Source organism: Nomascus leucogenys, chromosome 3 (assembly GCF_006542625.1).
Source record: "Nomascus leucogenys isolate Asia chromosome 3, Asia_NLE_v1, whole genome shotgun sequence".
Lineage (NCBI taxonomy): Eukaryota > Metazoa > Chordata > Mammalia > Primates > Hylobatidae > Nomascus > Nomascus leucogenys.
In genome coordinates, this window is record NC_044383.1 from 13912161 (window position 1) to 13931292 (window position 19132).

The following is a 19132-nucleotide window of genomic DNA, read 5'->3' on the forward strand; positions in this document are numbered from 1 at the left end:
GTTGCAGAGATACAGATAAAATGCTGCGGGAGCCAAAAAGACAGAGCAACAAACTCAGCCTAGTGAATCTGGGAAGGCTTCAGGGAGACATTTGTGTTGAAAAAAGTTTTAAATCAATAATCAGTAGTATACACACGATACAGAACTCTAGGTGCCAAAGGAGACTGTGTTAGTTCACTAGGGCTGCTGGGACAAAGTACCACAAACTGAGTGGCTTAGAACAACAGACATGCATTGTCTCAGGTCTGGACTCTAGAAGTCCAAGTCAAGGTGTCAGCAAGATTGGAGCCTTCAAAGGGCTGCAAGGGAAAACTCTGTTCCATGCCTCTCACCCAGCTTCTAGTAGTTTGCTGGGCATCACCCTAATCTCTGCTTTCATTTTCACACGGCATTCTTCCTGTATGCCTGCCTGGGTCCAAATTCCTCCCTTTTCTTTCTTTCTTTCTTTCTTTGTGTGTGTGTTTGTGTGTGTGTGTGTTGCCCAGGCTGGAGTGCAGTGGCATGATCTCGGCTCGCTGCAACATCTGCCTCCTGCGTTCAAGCAATTCTTGTGCCTCAGCCTCCCCAGTAGCTGGGATTACAGGCACCTGCCACCATGCCCGGCTAATTTTTGTATTTTTAGTAGAGACAGAATTTTGCCATATTGGCCAGGCTGGTCTCAAACCCCTGACCTCAGGTGATCCACCCACCTCGACCTCCAAAAGTGCTGGAATTACAGGCATGAGCCACCACACCTGGCTGCCTCATTTTCTTTTTTCTTTTTTATATAGAGGTGGGGTCTCACTGTGTTGCCCAGGTTGGTCTTGAACTCCTAGGCTCAAGTGATTCTCCTGTCTCAGCCTCCCAAAGTGCTAAGATTACAGGCATGAGCCACCACACCCAGCCTCAAATTCTCCCTTTTCAACAAGGACATTAGGGGCCCACCCTACTCCGTATGACCTCATCTTAACTAATTACATCTGCAATGACACTATTTCCAAATACACTCACATTTTGAGGACCTGAGGTAGGACTTCAACATATAACTTGGCGGGGGTGGGGGAGGTTCACAATTCAACCCATAACAGTTACTCACTGAGAAATAAACCTCCCGGCTAGGCTCAGTGGCTCACACTTGTAATCCTTGCACTTTGGGAGGCCGAGGTGGGTTGATCACCTGAGGTCAGAAGTTCAAGACCAGCCTGGCCAACATGGTGAAACCTCGTCTCTACTAAAAATACAAAAAAAAAAAAAAAAAAAATAGCCCAGCATGGTGGCACCTATAATCCCAGCTCCTCGGGAGGCTGAGGCAGGAGAATCACTTGAACCCAGGAGGCGGAGGTTGCAGTGAGCCGAGAGGATGCTACTGCACTCTAACTTGAGTGACAGAGCAAGACTCTGTCTCAAAAAAAAAAAAAAAGAAAAGAAAAGAAAAAGAAACTTCCCTTCCTCTATACTCCCCAGCTTCCCAGTTCCCTGCTCTAGAGGCAACCAATGTCTCCAGCTTACTGGGTGTTTTTCCAGGGGTCTCCCATTCATTTACCAACATATATGTGCACATTATTCCTACTTGTAAAATGATAGCCATGTGCACTGGCATTCACCTTCCTCTTTTTACTTAACAATGTTCCTGTGAAATTTTCAGTATCACTCCACACAGAGCCTCTTTACTCCTTTACGTGACTGTACAGTACTTTCTAATTTATTGAACTGGTCTCCTATTAATAGATATTTAGATAGTTTCCAATCTTCTGCTATTACAAACAATGCTGCAGTGTGTGTGTGTGTGTGTGTGTGTGTGTGTGTGTGTGTGTGTGTGTGTGTAGAGAGAGAGAGAGATTGAGAGAGAGACAGACAGACAGGGTCTCACTCTGTCACCCAGGCTGGAGTGCAGTGGCATGATCTCAGCTCACTGCAACCTCCACCTCCTGGGTTCAAGTGATTCTCCTGCCTTAGCCTCCCAAGTAGTTGGGATTACAGGCGTGCACCACAATGCCTGGCTTATTTTTTTGTATTTTTAGTAGAGATGGGCAAACTCCTGACCTCAAATGATCCACCTGCCTCAGCCTCCCAAAGTGCTGGGACTACAGGCATGAGCCACCGCACCTGGCCTGCAATGTATTTTGTTGTGCACAGGTCATTTTGCAAGAAAGTACGAGTAGATCTATCAATACCTGGAAGTGGAAGTGCTCCATCATCAGGCCAATGCATTTTAAAATTTAAGTTATTTTGCCAAATTTGTCTCCAAGGAGGTCAGAGAAGATCAGAGAACCAGCAGTGTTCAGAGTGCACGTTCCCCATGATTTTTTTTTTTTTTTTTTTTGAGAAGGAGTCTTGCTCTGTCACCCAGGCTGGAGTGCAGTGGCATGATCTCGGCTCACTGCAACCTCCGCTTCCTGAGTTCAAGCAATTCTTCTGCCTCAGCCTCCCAAGTAGCTGGGAAGACAGGCATGCACCACTGCGCCTGGCTAATTTTTGTATTTTTAGTAGAGACGGGGTTTCGCCATGTTGGTCAGGCTGGTCTCGAACTCCTGACCTCGTGATCCGCCTACCTCGGCCTCCCAGAGTGTTGGGATTACAGGCGTGAGCCACCGCGCCTGGCCCTCTTCAGGGATTTCTTGAACACCTCCTGACAATAATCCCTCAGCTCGGCTCCATGGAAGGTTTCAAAGACATGGAAGAGCTGATCCATGCCTTCTAAAATGGTAGACTCCAGTTGGGGAGTTAAGGCTTCTGTGATAGTTAATTTTATGTGTCTAGTTGGTCCCAGTACCAAGATATTTAGTCAAACATTATACTGGATGTTTCTGTGAAGACGTTTTCTGGATGCCATTTACTGACTTTTTTTTTTTTTTGAAACAGGGTCTTGCTCTGTCATCCAGACTGGAGTGCAGTGGCGTGATCTTGGCTCACTGCAACCTCTGCCTCCTGGGTTCAAGCGATCCTCCCACCTCAGTCTCCGAAGTAGCTGAGACTGCAGGCATGTGCCACCATGCTTGGCTAATTTTTTTTTTTTTTGTAGTGACAGGGTTTCACCATGTTGGCCCAGGCTGGTCTCAAACTCCTGGGCTCAAGCCATCCACCTGCCTTGGCCTCCCAAAATGATGGAATTACAGACATGAGCCACTGTGCCCACCCAAGATTGACATTTAAATGTGAGGACCTTGATTCCAATGAAGGATTTATGAAGGGGGAAAAAAATCCATGGACTTTAAGTAAAGCAGATTGACCTCCATAATATGGGTGTGCCTCATCCAATCAGTTGAAGGTCTTCAACAGAACAAAGACAAACCTCCCCAGGTAAGTGGTTCTGCCAGCAGACTGCCCCTGCCCCTTCCCTAAATCACTAGTTTGCCCACCTAACCTGCAGACTTTGGATTTGCACCTCCATAATCTTGTGAGTCAAGTCCATACAATGGATCTCGCTCTATATTTACACATCCTGTTGGTTCTTTTTCTCTGGGAAACCCTGGCTAATATAACTCTTAATGAATTGCATTATCTTCGTGCTGATATCTGACATTACCTGAAGGAAGCCTCCAATCAGAGAGACCTTGAACAGGAACTAGAGATTTAAGCAAGATTCCAAAGCAAAGTCAAGTTTGACTAGATGGAGGAAGAAGGAAGGGCCTTCTGGGTAGGGAAACACATTTGTAAGAGCAAACATATGGAGCTAGGCCCAAGCAGGAGACCAATCTCGGGGTCACAGGTGCTCTGTTACCTTCCCCATAGCAGCTGCCACAGTTGCACCTGGACACTTCTTAGTGGCAGTATGTGTTCAATGTCTGTCTCTCTCCTTAGGCCATAAGCTGGTATTTGGAGCACATATACATTCCTCATGTCTACCTAGTTCCATTCTTAACACAAGTTGGTGTTGATTAAATATTACGAAATGAATGAATTCACTTTGCCTTCCTGCTGAATTATAGTCAATGGCAGAATTAATTCACTACCCTTTTCCAAAAGGTGTCAAAAAATTGACAACGATGGTTATGAGAATTGCTTTTTCCCAATGGGGAGTCAATTTTATTGTTTTCTATTTCAAAATACATCCTCGTAAACAATTCAGATAATGCATAAAAATACAAAAAAGAACATCTGTAATCTCATTGCCCAGAGATGAGTTGAGAAATGAAATAACATTAAATTGCCACTGACTGTAAGTTGTAGTGTATTGTTATTGCCACATTATCAGATCTTTCCTTGCTCTTGAACTAAGACTCTGTATTTATTGAGTGCTTGCTGTGTGTTAGCCAGTGTGTAGGATCTCAAATACAAAGGTAAATAAGGCAAGCATAGGGTATTCCTGGCTTCTGGAAGTGTCTAGTTAGTTATCTAGGCCAGGTGGGCGTGGTGGCTCATGCCTATAATCCAGGTGCTCTGGAAGGCTGAGGCAGGAGAATTGCTTGAATCCAGGAGTTCAAGACCATCCTGGGCAATATAGTGAGACCTCATCTCTATAAAAAATCTTTTGGGCTGGGCGCAGTGGCTCATGCCTGTAATCCCAGCACTTTGGGAGGTCAAGGCGGGTGGATGACCTGAGATCAGGAGTTCGAGACCAGCCTGATCAACGTGGTGAAACCCCATCTCTACTAAGAAATACAAAAATTAGGCAGGCATGGTGGCGGGCGCCTGTAATCCCAGCTACTTGGGAGGCTGAGGCAGGAGAATTGCTTGAACCCGGGAGGTGGAGGTTGCAACAATTCGAGATCATGCCATTGCACTGCAGCCTGGGCAACAGAGCAAGTCTCCGTCTTAAAAAAAAAAAAAAAAAAAGGCCAGCCATGGTGGCTCACGCCTGTAATCCCAGCACTTTGGGAGGCCAAGGCAGGTGAATCACGAGGTCAGGAGATCGAGACCATCCTGGCTAACATAGTGAAACCCCGTCTCTACTAAAAATACAAAAAATTAGCCAGCCATGGTGGCGGGTGCCTGTAGTCCCAGCTACTTAGGAGGCTGTCTCAAAAAAAAAAAAAAAAAACTTAAAAAAAAATTAGCCGAGTGTGGTGGTACACACCAGTAGTCCCAGCTACTCAGGAGGCTGAGACGGGAGGGTTGCTTGAGCCTGAGAAGTGGAGGTTGCAGTCAGCCAAGATTGCATCACTGCACTCCAGCCTGGGTGACAGAGCAAGACCCCGTTTCAAAAAAAAAGAAAAAGAAAAGAAAAGAAAGTTTTCTAGAATCAAAGCTTTTACGGACTCCGGTGTTTCTGCATCATCTCTTGGCTGCTGGACACAGGCTCTTTTTGCTGTGCTTGAAAACACGTTTTTCTTTTCCCAAGCTGTGGTAAACAAATCCCTCAGAACATTTCCCCAAAGCCATTTCCATTTTATAGAAAATGTGTTGCTACATTTTGAAGGATTCTTTTCATTACTTCCCCTGGGTCCCTCTGGAAACTTGGCCTCAGTTTAATGAGTTTCTTGGTTGTTGTTGTTTGTGTCCAAAGGTCACATTCTTCTACCAGGGAGCAGCTGTTTACCCTGATAGACCAAACTGGTTTAACTTTATTACTTTTCACTAATAAAAAGAAACATTGTTCTTAGTAAGTGGAAAGAATATTTAACACCATTTTCCTTATTTATGTTTGGTTTGTTTGTTTGTTTGTTTGTTTGTTTGTTTTCTAGAGACAGGATCTCGATCTGTTGCCCATCCTGGAGTTCAGTGGTGCAACCATAGCTCACTATACCTTGACCTCCTGTGCTCAAGTAATCCTCCTGCCTCAGCCTCCTGAGTAGCTTGGACTACAGGCAGGCACCACCACATCCAGTTGATTTAATTATTTTTCATAGAGGTGAGGCCTCACTGTGTTGCTCAAGCTGGTCTCAAACTACTGGCCTCAAGCAATACTCCTGCCTCAGCCTCCCAAAGTGTTGGGATTACAGGCACGAGCCACCATACCCGGCCTGTGATTTTTTAAATGTTAATAATTTTTAAGTACATAAATAATACATAAAACATATACTTGTTTGAAAATGTATTTAAAATTTTAGGCCAGGCATGGTGGCTCAGCTGTAATCCCAGCACTGTGGGAGGCCAATGCAGGTGGATCACCTGAGGTCAGGAGTTCAAGACCAGCCTGGCCAACATGGTGAAACCCCATCACTACTAAAAATACAAAAAAGTTAGCTAGGCATGGTGGCACACACCTGTAATCCCAGCTACTTGGGAAGCTGAGGCAGGAGAATCTCTTGAACCCAGGAGGCAGAGGTTACAGTTAGCCGCAATTGTGCCATTGCACTTCAGCCTGGGCGACAGCGAGAATTTGTCTCAAAAATAAAATAAAATATTAAACAATTGAATAAAGGAAACTTATCATCCAACAAGTCTTGGTCTGGCCCTTTTGTTGCTTTCTTTTTATTTTATTTATTTTTTTCATTGTCAATATTCAATATAATGTTGTTTTCTTTAGGGTTTTTTTGTTTGTTTGTTTTTTGTTTGTTTGTTTTTTAAGGAGTCTCACTATGTCACCCAGGCTGGAATGCAGTGGTGAGATCTTGGCTCACTGCAACCTCCACCTCCTAGGTTCAAGTGATTCTCCTGTCTCAGCCTCCCAAGTAGCTGGGAGTACAGGTGTGCGTCACCACACCTGGCTAATTTTTGTATTTTGGGTAGAGATGGGGTTTCACCATGTTGGCCAGGCTAGTCTTTAATTCTTGACTTCAAGTGATCCACCTGCCTTGGCCTCCCAAAGTGCTAGGATTACAGGCATGAGCCACCACGCTCGGCCCCTTTGAGGGTTGTTCTTATAGGGTATAGGCATGGAGCTTAATGCACTTGCACCTGGGGAAAACTTGTTACCATTTTCCAAAATTCCTCTGTTCCAGATTAATTTCTTTTTGTTTGTTTGTTTGTTTGTTTGTTTTTTGAGACGGAGTCTTGCTCTGTCACCCAGGCTGGAGTGCAGTGGCGCAATCTCGGCTCACTGCAAGCTCCGCCTCCCGGGTTCACGCCATTGTCCCGCCTCAGCCTCTCCGAGTAGCTGGGACTACAGGCGCCCGCCACCACGCCCCGCTAATTTTTTGTATTTTTAGTAGAGACGGGGTTTCACCGTGGTCTCGATCTCCTGACCTCGTGATCCGCCCGCCTCGGCCTCCCAAAGTGCTGGGATTACAAGCGTGAGCCACCACGCCCGGCTGTTCCAGATTAATTTCATTCAAAATCTGTGGATTACAGCTAGGTGAGGTGGCTCGTGCCTGTAATCCCAGCACTTTGGGAGACCGAGGCAGAAGGATCACCTGAGGTCAGGAGTTTCAGACCTGCCTGGCCAACATGGTGAAACCCCGTTTCTACTAAAAATACAAAAAAAAATTAGCCAGGCGTGGCGGCGTGTGCCTGTGGTCCCAGCTACTCGGGAGGCTGAGGTGGGAGAATAGCTTGAACCCGGGAGGCGGAGGTTGCAGTGAGCCAAGATCGCGCCACTGCACTCCAGCCTGGGTGACAGAGCAAGACTCTGTCACAAAAAAAAAAAAAAAAAAAAAAAAAAAAAAAAAACAACCTGTGGGTTACTCATCCAGCTGTTCTGTACTCTTGATTGGCCACAGGATGCCAAGACCTACTCTTGAACTGGAGCAGGCAATCTTTGCCCTCAAGGGCTCCATACCTCGCGAGGCAGCCTGTGCCCTCAGGGTTAGGACTGGTAGTCCCAAGACTATTTCAGGCCTCAACACTAGGCTGGTAAAGGCACATTTTGAAAACTGGGGAAAGCATTTGCTAGTTAGTGGCAGCTCACTGTATGTGCAAATGGCAGGCAGGTCCAAACACAAAGACCAAGGTGTGCTTGTGCTGGACTCAGTTGCCAACATGATGTGGGCGAGGAGGCCAGTAATATGGTTCTTTCTCTTTTTTTGCCTTTATTGTTAACATAAAGGGCAGAACTAGATTCTGCAGTTAGAACTTTAGAAAATGTATTGCTTTCTCTCTAATTACAAAAGCAATTTATATATACTCTATAAAAGTTGAATGGCTGGATGCGGAGGCTCACACCTGTAACCCCAACACTGTGGGAGGCCAGGGCAGGAGGATTGTTTGAGTCCAGGAGTTTGAGACCAGCCTGGACAACATAGGGGGAGACCCTGTACTTACATAAAATAAAATTTTTTAAAAATTAGCCAGCTGGCCAGGCACAGTGGCTCGCACCTATAATTCCAACACTTTGGGAGGCCGAGGTGGGCCATCACCTGAGGTCAGGAGTTCGAGACCAGCCTGGCCAATGTGGTGAAACCCCGTCTCTACTAAAAATACAAAAAAATTAGCTAGGCCTGGTGGCACATGCCTGTAGTCCCAGCTACTCGGAAGGCTGAGGTGGGAGAATCACTTGAACCCAGGAGGTGGCGGTTGCAGTAAACTGAGATCGTACCACTGCACTCCAGCCTGGGCGACAGAGTGAGATTCCATCTCAAAAAAAAAAAAAAAATCAGCCAGGCATGGTGGCACACACCTGTAGTCCCAGCTACTTGGGAGGCTGAGACAGGAGGATCACTTGAGCCTGGGAATTCGAGGCTGCAGTAAGCCCTGATTGTGCCACTGCACTCCAGCCTTCATAACAGAGCAAAACCCTGTCTCAAATAAATAAATAAAAATTAGAAAATACAGAAGTCACAAACAAATAAAAATCTCACAAATGGGTGGGAACTCTTAAGGAGACATGATTAAGGTTGATAATGGGAAGAACTTGCTAACAAGTAGGAGTGAGCTCCTGGTCACCAGCCGTATTAACAGAGCAGAAGACTGGATTGTCTCAGCCTCTAAAAGGACTTGGGGCTCTGATTCTTGTGATGGGAGCGCCTGTCCTCAGCCTGCTGGGTTCTAAACAGCATGTCCCTTTGCCCCCACAGAGCAAGAAAAGGCAGAGTGAAGCAAGGCTCTGAAGAATGGTGTTTGCAGAGTGGGTTATAGGCCTCAGGCTGCAAATGCCACTATTTGTTCATCATTCATTCATTCATCCACGTGATCTTTAAGTATTTATTGAGTGCCTACTACGGGCTGGACACCACACCGAACTCTGGGGATGTTCCGTGAACAACACAAACTCTGACACTCAAATTATAAAGATAATAATTTTGGTGCAATTGTTAACACTAAGAAGGAATAGAATAAGATGCCTTGAGAAATTAAATATGGAGGGAACCCTCCAAGTTGGGAGGTCGGGAAGGCGTCTTGAGGAAGTCACATGTAAGCTGAGGCTTGTTGGATGAGTGGGAGTTAGCTGGGCAGGAAGAGTGTGGGGAGAAACGACGGCCACTGCAGGTGTGAAGGTCTGTGCTAAGGAACCTTCAGGGGATGAGACAAGGCCACTGAGGGAGGCGCATGCTGAATAGGCCTCTGGCTAATGAAGTAGGCGAGGCCCGGGGAGCCTCTATGGGGATGCAAGAATTTATCCCAAAGGTAATGGGAATCTCTTGCAGAATTTTTCTTTTTCTTTTTCTTTTTTTTTTTCGAGATGGAGTCTCACTCTGTCACCCAGGCTGGAGTGCAATGGCATGATCTTGGTTCACTGCAGTCTCCACCTCCCGAGTTCAAGTGATTATCCTGCCTCAGCCTCCTGAGCAGCTGGGATTACAGGTGCCCACCACCATGCCCGGTTAATATTTTTGTATTTTTAGTAGAGACGGGGTTTCACCATGTTGGCCAGGCTGGTCTCGAACTCCTGACCTCAGGTGATCCGCCCACCTGGGCCTCCCAAAGTGCTGGGATTATAGGCATGAGCCACTGCACCCAGCCCACTTGCAGAATTTTAAGCAGAGGAGTGGCATGATCAGGTTTGTGTTTTAAAAAATCATTTGACTGCCATGTGGAGAATGCCTTGCAGGAGGGTAAGATTGGAAGCAGACTTCAGGTTCCCATATAAGTTCAAAGGCCAGAGGGCAAGGCAGAGGGGAAAAAAAAGGCCAACATGAACGCTTCAGGGAGAGATGATGTGGCTGGGGCAAGAATGGGTTTGATTAAATATATATTAGTACCAGTGATTTACCTGCTGTGCTCAGCAATTTACCTGCATGATGTCATTCAATCCCCACAAACACCTATGAAATAGGTACTATCATTATTGTCGTTTTATAGGGACAACTGAGGCTCAAAGATGTTAAGAAACTTGCCTGAGATCACACAGCTGGTGAATGGAGAGCCAGGATTTGAACTCCTGGGGTTAATTACCACCCATAACAGCATGCCCCATGGGCTCAATTATCACCTATACCAGAGATAATCAGATCAACTCAAACCATACTTCAGAGTAAGAGGCAACAGGCCGGGTGCCGTAGCTCAAGCTTGTAATCCTAGCACTTTGGAAGGCTGAGTCGGCAGATTGCTTGATCCCAGGAGTTCGAGACCAGCCTAGGTAACATAGCAAGACCCCATCTCTACGAAAAACACAAACATTAGCCAGGCATGGTGGCATGCACCTGTAGTCCCAGCTTCTCAGGATGCTGAGGTGGGAGGATCACTTGAGCCCAGGAGGTTGAGGCTGCAGTGAGTGCTGGACTCCAGCCTGGGTGACAAAGCAAGACCCTGTCTCAAAAAAAAAGGAAAAAAAAAAAAAAAAAAAGCAACAGAACTTGGTGATAAATGATTAGTTCCACTTAGTATCATTGGGACAGCAATTTCAAAGTGAAAATTTGTTGTAGGTATACCTTAACGAGAGGAAAGTTGCAGATCAGTAAATTTACACTAAAGTAATAATAATAATAGCAAACATTTATAGGGCACTTTCTCTGCGCTATGTAAAGTTCTTCTAAGAGGTTAGTCCTTAGAAGATTCACTTAATCCTCTTAAGAGCCCTAAGAGGGAGGTGTTATTGGTATCATTCCCATTACACAGACAAGGAAACTGAGGTACATAGAGCTCAAGGAACTTGCTCAATGTCACACAGTAGCAAGTCTCACAGGAGTATATAAGCCCAGGCAGGCTGGCTGCAGAGGCTGGCCTATTAACCACAGGCCATGCAGCTTCCAGGGGCTCCTGCAATGTAATAGTCCCTCTACCTGAGGCCAGACTTCACCAGAACAACTCATTTCTCTGAGTAAAAGAGCCCAGGAGTGGCTGTGTGCAGTGGCTCACACCTGGAATCCCAGCACTTTGGGAGGCTGAGGTGGGCAGATCACTTGAGGCCAGGAGTTCGAGACCAGCCTGGCCAACATGGTGAAACCCTGTGTCTTCCAAAATATAAAAGTTAGCCAGGCGTGATGGTGTGTGCCTGTAATCCCAGCTATTCAGGTGGCTGGTGCACGAGAATCACTTGAACCTGGGCAGCAGAGGTTGCAGTGAGCCAAGACTGCACCACTGAACTCCACCCTGGGAGACAGTGAGACTCTATCTCAAAAAAAAACAAACCCAGGAGCTTGCTTTTTCCTCTGAAGTCACTCTATAAACATGGTCAGTAAGATATAAAATTGGCCTTAGGATTTTTTTTTTTTTTTTTTTTGAGATAGAGTCTTGCTCAGTCACCCAGGCTGGACTGCAGTGGTGAGATCACAGCTCACGGGTTCAAGCCATCCTCCCACCTCAGCCTCTCAAGTAGCTGGGACCACAAATGTACACCACCATGCCTGGCTAATATTTTTATTTTTTTGTAGAGACAAGATTTCACTATGTTTCCCAGTCTGGTCTCAAACTCCTGGGCTCAAGCAATCCTCCTGCCTTGGCCTCCCAAAGTTCTGGGATTATAGCTGTGAGTGCCCATGTCCAGCCCCGCCTGAGGACATTTAAATAATAAACCTTCCAGACTGGCGTACTCAGCCTTCACTCCCTTGGGTAGAAATCCCGAGTCTGCTGTAAGCTGCTCACTGGAATGGCCTGAACTGAAAAAAGGGGTTTCTTTTCCAGATGTTATTTTCTGAATTGGCTGGGTAGGTATTTGTAGGAGGATGAGGGGTTATTTGATAAGGAGTCCACAGGGAGTTTTCTCAGGCTTCCAATGAAATATTTTCATTATGCAGATGTGGCCGGCTTGGTGCTTAATAAAGCTTTGCTTAATTTGGATGCCTGTGGAATTATATTTGGAGGGATTGCTATTCAAGGGAACCAGTGGAGGGGCGGTCGTTAGTTCCTCACAAGCTCGGATGTCTTTTTGTAACAGAGAATACAGCTTTCCAAAAAAAATCACAGGCAGCTCCGTATGAACTGGACTCTGAAGAGGGGAGGATGCTCAGGTGCCTCCTTGGATCCGGCCTCCCTTCTGAGTTGCTATCACCTCTGGAGCCACCCACGGTGGTCGTTCCTGTTTCAGATCCTTAGAGGTCTTCCCACTGCTCTCCGGTAGAGCCCAAGCTCTTTGCTGGTCCCACCAAGCTCGTCACAACATCACCCTACTGGCCCTGCCAGCTTTCCTCCCAGCTGCCCTGCTCCCCAGTCCCACCTACAGCGTCTCACCTTCCGCCAAAATACCCTGTGCAGGTTCCTTCCTGCCAGAAATGCCATTCTCCCTTCTCTTCATCTGGTAAACTCCAGCTCATCCTTCAAGGCCCTGGCCTTCAAGTTTCTTGGGGAGACTTCTCCGTGGTCCGCAGGTAGAGGCAATCAACACCCGGAGTGCCATGAGAGATCTAGTACAGCCTTATCACGCACAAATTATTTGGTTATGGTCTCGCTAAACAGAGAAGCCAGGGATCAATTTATGGGACTTCAATTTTCTTTCTTTTTTTTTGAGACAGAGTCTTGATCTGTCACCTAGGCTGGAGTGCAGTGGCATGATCTCAGCTCACTGCAGCCTTTGCCTCTTGGGTTCAAGCAATTCTCCTGCCTCAGCCTCCCGACTAGCTGGGATTACAGGCACACACCACCATGCCTGCGTAATTTTTGTATTTTAGTAGAGATAGAGTTTCACCAAGTTGGCCAGGCTGACCTCAAACTCCTGACCTCAGGTGATCCACCCGCCTTGGCCTCCCAAAGTGCTAGGATTACAGGTGTGAGTCACTGCGCCCCGCCCATTTTTCTTTCTTTGCCCCATCTGTGGCCTTTCCATCCAGCACAATCCCTGGTGAGCAGTAGCCATATGGGGCAGGCCACACTTCCCAAGCTGTGTCCCACCTGTTATTTCATCTTAGTAAGACTGTCCTGACCACAGCCCTGGGGTAAGATGCCCATGTTTTGGACCAAGTGAACCTTGCCTCCCCTATGCCTGGTCTTAGAGTGGATCCTTGGAAGCCAACCCATAGGCTGGCATGTGACCTGTGATGACCTGAGAAAAAAGATGAACCATCAGGCTCTGCTTTTAGGCATGTGAACTAAGAAACATGGGAAGAACTGGCAGGAGAAGAGAGAAGGGGTGTGGCTGAGTCACATGAAGAGGAAGGAACAGGAGGAGTGAAGACAGGGGGATGGCTGCCACTGAAGTGCCTTGAGCTGCCCTGGCTCCTGGGATGCCCTCCAGCTCTTGTCTCTGGGAAGCCTGGCTGGGCTGTAGCTACCATTCTTGATTTCTGAGATCAGTTCCCTTTTGTGGTAGCCAGCCTCCAAGATGACTCCATGACCGTCGCCTTCTGGTATTGTATCCTCCCACACTGAATAAGGTAGACCAATAGGATATTCCAGACGAGATGGTTGTGACTTCCAAGATAAATCATAAAAGACACTGCAGATTCTGCTCTGGTCTCTTGAATCACTGCCTCTGAGGAAGGCCGGTCACCATGTTGTGAAGACACTCAAGCAGCCTTGTGGAGAGGCCACACCTGGGAGGAGCTGAGGCCTTCACCGACAATCAGCACCAACTCACTATGCGTGTGCGTGAACCACCGTGGAAATGGATCCTCCTGCCCCAGTCAACCTAAAACCACTCACTGCTCCCGAATTCCTGACCCACAGAAACTCTGTGAGATGATAAGTGTTTGCTGTTGTTTCCTGCTGCTAAGTTTTGGAGTAAAGCATTAGGCGGCAATAGATAACTAATATACTTTTTTGTTTCTTTACAACAAAAAGTCTTTGTATTCGCTTGTGTATAAGCACTTGCTAGTTGCTTACTGCTGACATGTGTGGTTGGTGGCCCAAATACATACTAGGGGCAGTTTATGCCCTGGAATTAGCAGCTGCTCCACTAGAAGCATAGAAGAACAAATCCCTCTCTCCCTCTCTCTCTCTATATATAATATACATATATAATATATAATATATTTATATTTCTATATATAATATATAGATTTCTTCTATATATTATATATGTATATTATATAAACCAATAACACATTACCTATGTTTGCTGTGTTACCATTTTTTATTTTTATTTTTATTTTTTTGAGATGGGGTCTCATTCTGTCACCCAGGCTGCAGTGCAGTGGTGCGATCTCGGCTCACTGCAACCTCCGCCTCCCGGGTTCAAGCGATTCTCCTGCCTCAGCCTCCCAAGTAGCTGGGATTACAGGCGTGTGCTACCACGCACAGCTGGTTTTTCAATATTTTTAGTAGAGATGGGTTTTCACCATGTTGGCAAGTCTCGTCTTAAACTCCTGACCTCAAGTGATCCACCTGTCTTTGCCTCCCAAAGTGCTGGGATTATAGGTGTGAGCCACTGTGCCTGGCCCTATGTTACCATTTTTTTTTCTTTTTTTTAGATGAAGTCTCACTCTGTCACCCAGGCTGGAGTGCAGTGGCACGATCTTGGCTCACTGCAACCTCTACCTCCCAGGTTCAAGCAATTCTCTGCCTCAGCCTCCCAAGTAGCTGGGATTACAGTCACCTGCCACCACACCCAGCTAATTTTTATATTTTTAGTAGAGACAGGGTTTCACCATCTTGGCCAGGCTGGTCTTGAACTCATGACCTTGTGATCTACCTGCCTCGGCCTCCCAAAGTGCTGAGATTACAAGCGTGAACCACGGCACCTGGCCCTATGTTACTATTTTTGAAGAGGTTTTCATACACATCTCATTTGACCCTCTTAGCAACTGACATAGATATATTATTCTAGATCTCAGATATACTTACAGCTACAGATTAACTTTATCTTGAGAACTTTTGCATTAATGCCCAGATAAAGCACATTTTGCAGTTTTTTTCACTTAAATATAGGATCAATATGTTCATTTATTCGACAAATATTTACTGAGTTCCTACCGTGTATAAGAAGTGTGAAGACATAGAAAGAAAGCAAACATTAATCTTGCTTTCAGGGAATTTATAATCTAGTAGTAGGAGCATTAAAACATGTACATAAATATCACCTCTGTTGTGAGGCTATAGAAAAAAAAAACAAAATATACAGGAATAACTAAAACTATGCAGAAACTTCTAAAGCCCTAACACCTGGGACTGGGCAGTGGCCTTGTCCTGGGTGTTGTAGTAAAAGCTTTGTTGTTTTTTTTTTTTGGAGATGGATTTTCACTCTTGTCACCCAGGCTGGAGTCCAGTGGTGCAGTCTCGGCTCACTGCAACCTCCATCTCCTGGGTTCAAGTGATTCTCCTGCCTCAGCCTCCTGAGTAGCTGGGATTACAGGCATCCGCTACCACGCCTGGCTAATTTTTTATATCTTTTTAGCAGAGATGGGTTTTCACTATGTTGGCCAGGCTAGTCTTGAACTCCTGACCTCATGATCCACCCACCTCGGCCTCCCAAAGTGCTGGGATTACAGGCATGAGCCACCGGGTCCAGCCCATAATCCCCATTTTACAGACAAAGAAATGGAGGCTGGGAGATATTCATTAAGCCATTCCCATGCTTTTAACTGTATTACTCTATTATCTGCAAAAAAGATAGTAAAGAAAGGCAGACCAAGATTGGTGTCCATGTATTTTCTGTTTTTTAGTATTGTATTTTATTAAATATAAAAATATTTATATGCCACAAAAATTATTTTAGTGATGACTACCAGAAAAGTACAAAATCACTTAATAACCAGTTTTCTACAGCTTGATTTGTCAAGAAACTTATAAGCAAATGGAAGGTATCTAATAAGTACTTACTGCAGTTGCCTACTGGAGTGAACAGTTTTGAGAACAAGAAGAAAACCTGTAACTCTGAAAATTGTTTTTTTTTTTTTTTTTGAGATGGAGTCTCTCTTGCTCAGGCTGGAATGCAGTGGCATGATCTTGGCTCACTGCAACCTCCACCTCCCAGGTTTAAGCAATTCTCCTGCCTCAGCCTCCTGAGTAGCCAGGACTACTGGCATGCACTGCCACGCCCGGCCAATTTTTGTATTTTTAGTAGAGATGAGGTTTCACTATGTTGGCCAGGCTGGTCTTGAACTCCTGACCTCAGGCAATCCACCTGCCTCAGCCTCCCAAAGTGCTGGAATTACAGGCATGAGCCACTGCACCAGGCCTGAAAATTATTTTATATCCCATTCATAGATCTCTTCAAAAGGTCTACTTTAAAAATAAATCACATAAAGAATTGTTCAGACTTGTTTGGTGATGCCTCAACTTCAGAACATTTGCAAAGAAATCACACGTAAAAGCAATCATCTCAATACAATTAAATGCTAGTTTAAAAAAAAGTTTCCTTTAAAACAGTGGTTCCCAAAATTTAGCATGCGTCAGAATCTCCTGGGGAAAGCGTGTTAAAATATAGAATGCTGGCCTCCTCCCCAGAGTTTGCTACAAGTTTGCAGGTGGTTCTGATGCTGGTGTGGGCACACCACTTTGAGAAGCACTGCTTTAAGATCTAGTCTCTAGAATTCAAACTAATAAGCAATGAGCATATACCTTTGCCTTTTCTAATAGTAAATAAATAAAAGAACATTTCAGGTAGCTGCATAAGTCTTTAGACTCTTGAAATGTTCTACTGAAATAGAACATATAATTTATTAATCTTGGCTCACAATCATTCCCATGAGTTCAAAAGACAGAACTACAGGACAGTCCTGAATAGTCTATGACTACATGAAAACATTTATTTACATGCCTCTACAAAATGTATTTACAAAACACATAGCAACTACTAGGGTACACGGACCTTGTTTCTATCTTCCCCATGCTTCTTCTCTATAGGAAATCCAACATGAAATTATAAAGAGTACTGAACTCAAGCCTGGGCGTGGCGGCTCACGCCTGTAATCCCAGCACTTTGGGAGGCCGAGGCGGGTGGATCACCTGAGGTCAGGAGTTCAAGACCAGCCTAGCCAACATGGTGAAACCTCGTCTCTACTAAAATATAAAAATTAGCCAGGCGTGGTGGCGGGCACCTGTAATCCCAGCTACTCGGGAGGCTGAGGCAGGAGAATCGCTTGAACCTGGGAGGCGGAGGTTGCAGTGAGCCGAGATGGTGCCACTGCACTCTAGCCTCAGCGACAGAGTGAGACTCCGTCTCAAAAAAAAAAAAAGTACCATACTCAGAATGAGAACTTCATCTGTCATCAATGTACACATAAATATCAGTGAATCGTCACACTCAAGACTCAGATTAAAGAACTTCTTCATCAGGGCAGCAGTAATATTCCACAAAATATATTGGTCCATCTTCATTTCCAATCATATACTGTAATGAAAGGAAGCCTCAGTTATCTGTCGGAATAGATACCTGACAAGACAGGACTAATGCCTTTGTAGAGGGTTTCAGTAAGGAAATCTTGCATCTGTTGACTTGGGTCTGATTATAATGCTTCCATCAAATCAGAATCTTTGGGGCGGTCAAGGTGGGAACTTCCTACATTTCCAAAAGTAGATAACCTGAAATAAGGCTTGTCAGGAGACATGGTAATTTGTAGGACCTCACTGGTCATATCCAGTTCAGACAAAGCTTCACAGAGCCCCTCTGACTGCAGAATTTTATCAATAACATTGGTGCTGTAGAAATTAAAGTCCAGGTCCCTTCAGGTTCCTGTGTATTGATTTGGCAGACTGCCACCACTCTTTCTTCCAGAAACAGCATCAAAGGGTAACCATAACCTTGGTAACACATCCGAAGTGGAGTTCAAGTCCCTGGCATAGGACTTGATCCAAAAATAGATAAACAGTCTAAAAGGACAATTAAATTAATTCAAAAAGTAACAGACTTTTCCTGAACTTTAAGCTCTTGAAATATTCCAGCCTGAATAAAAGCATTTGCTTGCACACACTTTGCATTTTCCATTGTTACTTTGATTCCATTTTTAGTTGCGAAACACACGGCACATTTTCGGAAATGAATCGCTTTTAAGATAGTGGAGAGATGGGCCGAGCACGGTGGCTCACGCTTGTAATCCCAGCACTTTGGGAGGCCGAGGTAGGCGGATCACGAGGTCAGGAGATCGAGACCACGGTGAAACTCCGTCTCTACTAAAAATACAAAAAATTAGCCGGGCGTGGTGGCGGGCGCCTGTAATCCCAGCTACTTGGAGAGGCTGAGGCAGGAGAATGGCGTGAACCTGGGAGGCGGAGCGTGCAGTGAGCCGAGATTGCGCCACTGCACTCCAGCCTGGGCGACAGAGCGAGACTCCGGCTCAAAAAAAAAAAAAAAAAAAAAAGGTAGTGGAGAGATTCCTAACGTTGTCAAGGCTGGCCACAAGGCTGTATTGATCATTCTCGTCTTGGATCTGTTGGGTCAGGAGGGGCATCGCCCACTGCACATTCGGCCCCGAGGGATGCTCCTGGGGCCTGTTCCTGCAGACCGCGAAACACCTTTGCAGCGGGGTCTGGCTGCTGGAGGGCCTCTCTCAGCGAATTCCCTGAGGAGGAGCAAGGCAGCTCCAGGAAACCGCAGAGGAAGTGAAGCAGCCCCTGCCACTCTTCAGATCAGCCTTCCACTTCCTTTCCAAGCATTTTCTTGTAAGATAATGAAGAGTTAGTTCATCCAAAGATGATGATCAAATTAGTGGAGGGCCTCTTGAAAACAATCTGTTCTATACTGAAGTCAACTGGGTTCTAGCCACAATTTGCTTTTACTACTCCTCCCCTTAGACAGTTGGTGGTTTTTGCCAGAGAAGCCCCACTGTTCTCGGTTGGTGCAGCCATTTTTGCACGACTCACCAGGCAGTTTATAGCACAATTTAGAAACACCAGGGATAGCAGGATTACGAATCATGCTGTCTGCTGATGTAAACTCTATTTGGATACAATAATGTTTTTAAATAACCTCAAATACAATTACCACCCTGAGGATGGGGGCTGGTTGAATGACTACAGAAATATCATTCAGATAGTTCATTAACTAATTACAGAGCACCACAAACAGAGCCTACTGCCAGGGAGGGGCCGTGGGGATGAATCATAGGGCTGAGCTCAGAGGCCAGAGCGATGTTCAGTTCTTTTC

The 19132-nt window shown here is 45.6% G+C and overlaps 1 pseudogene; it reads right to left on the reverse strand.

Moving 5' to 3' along the window:
- Positions 1–17293: 17293 nt before the first annotated feature.
- Positions 17294–18437, reverse strand: LOC100594754 (annotated as a pseudogene).
- Between the last annotated feature and the right edge of the window lie 695 nt (positions 18438–19132).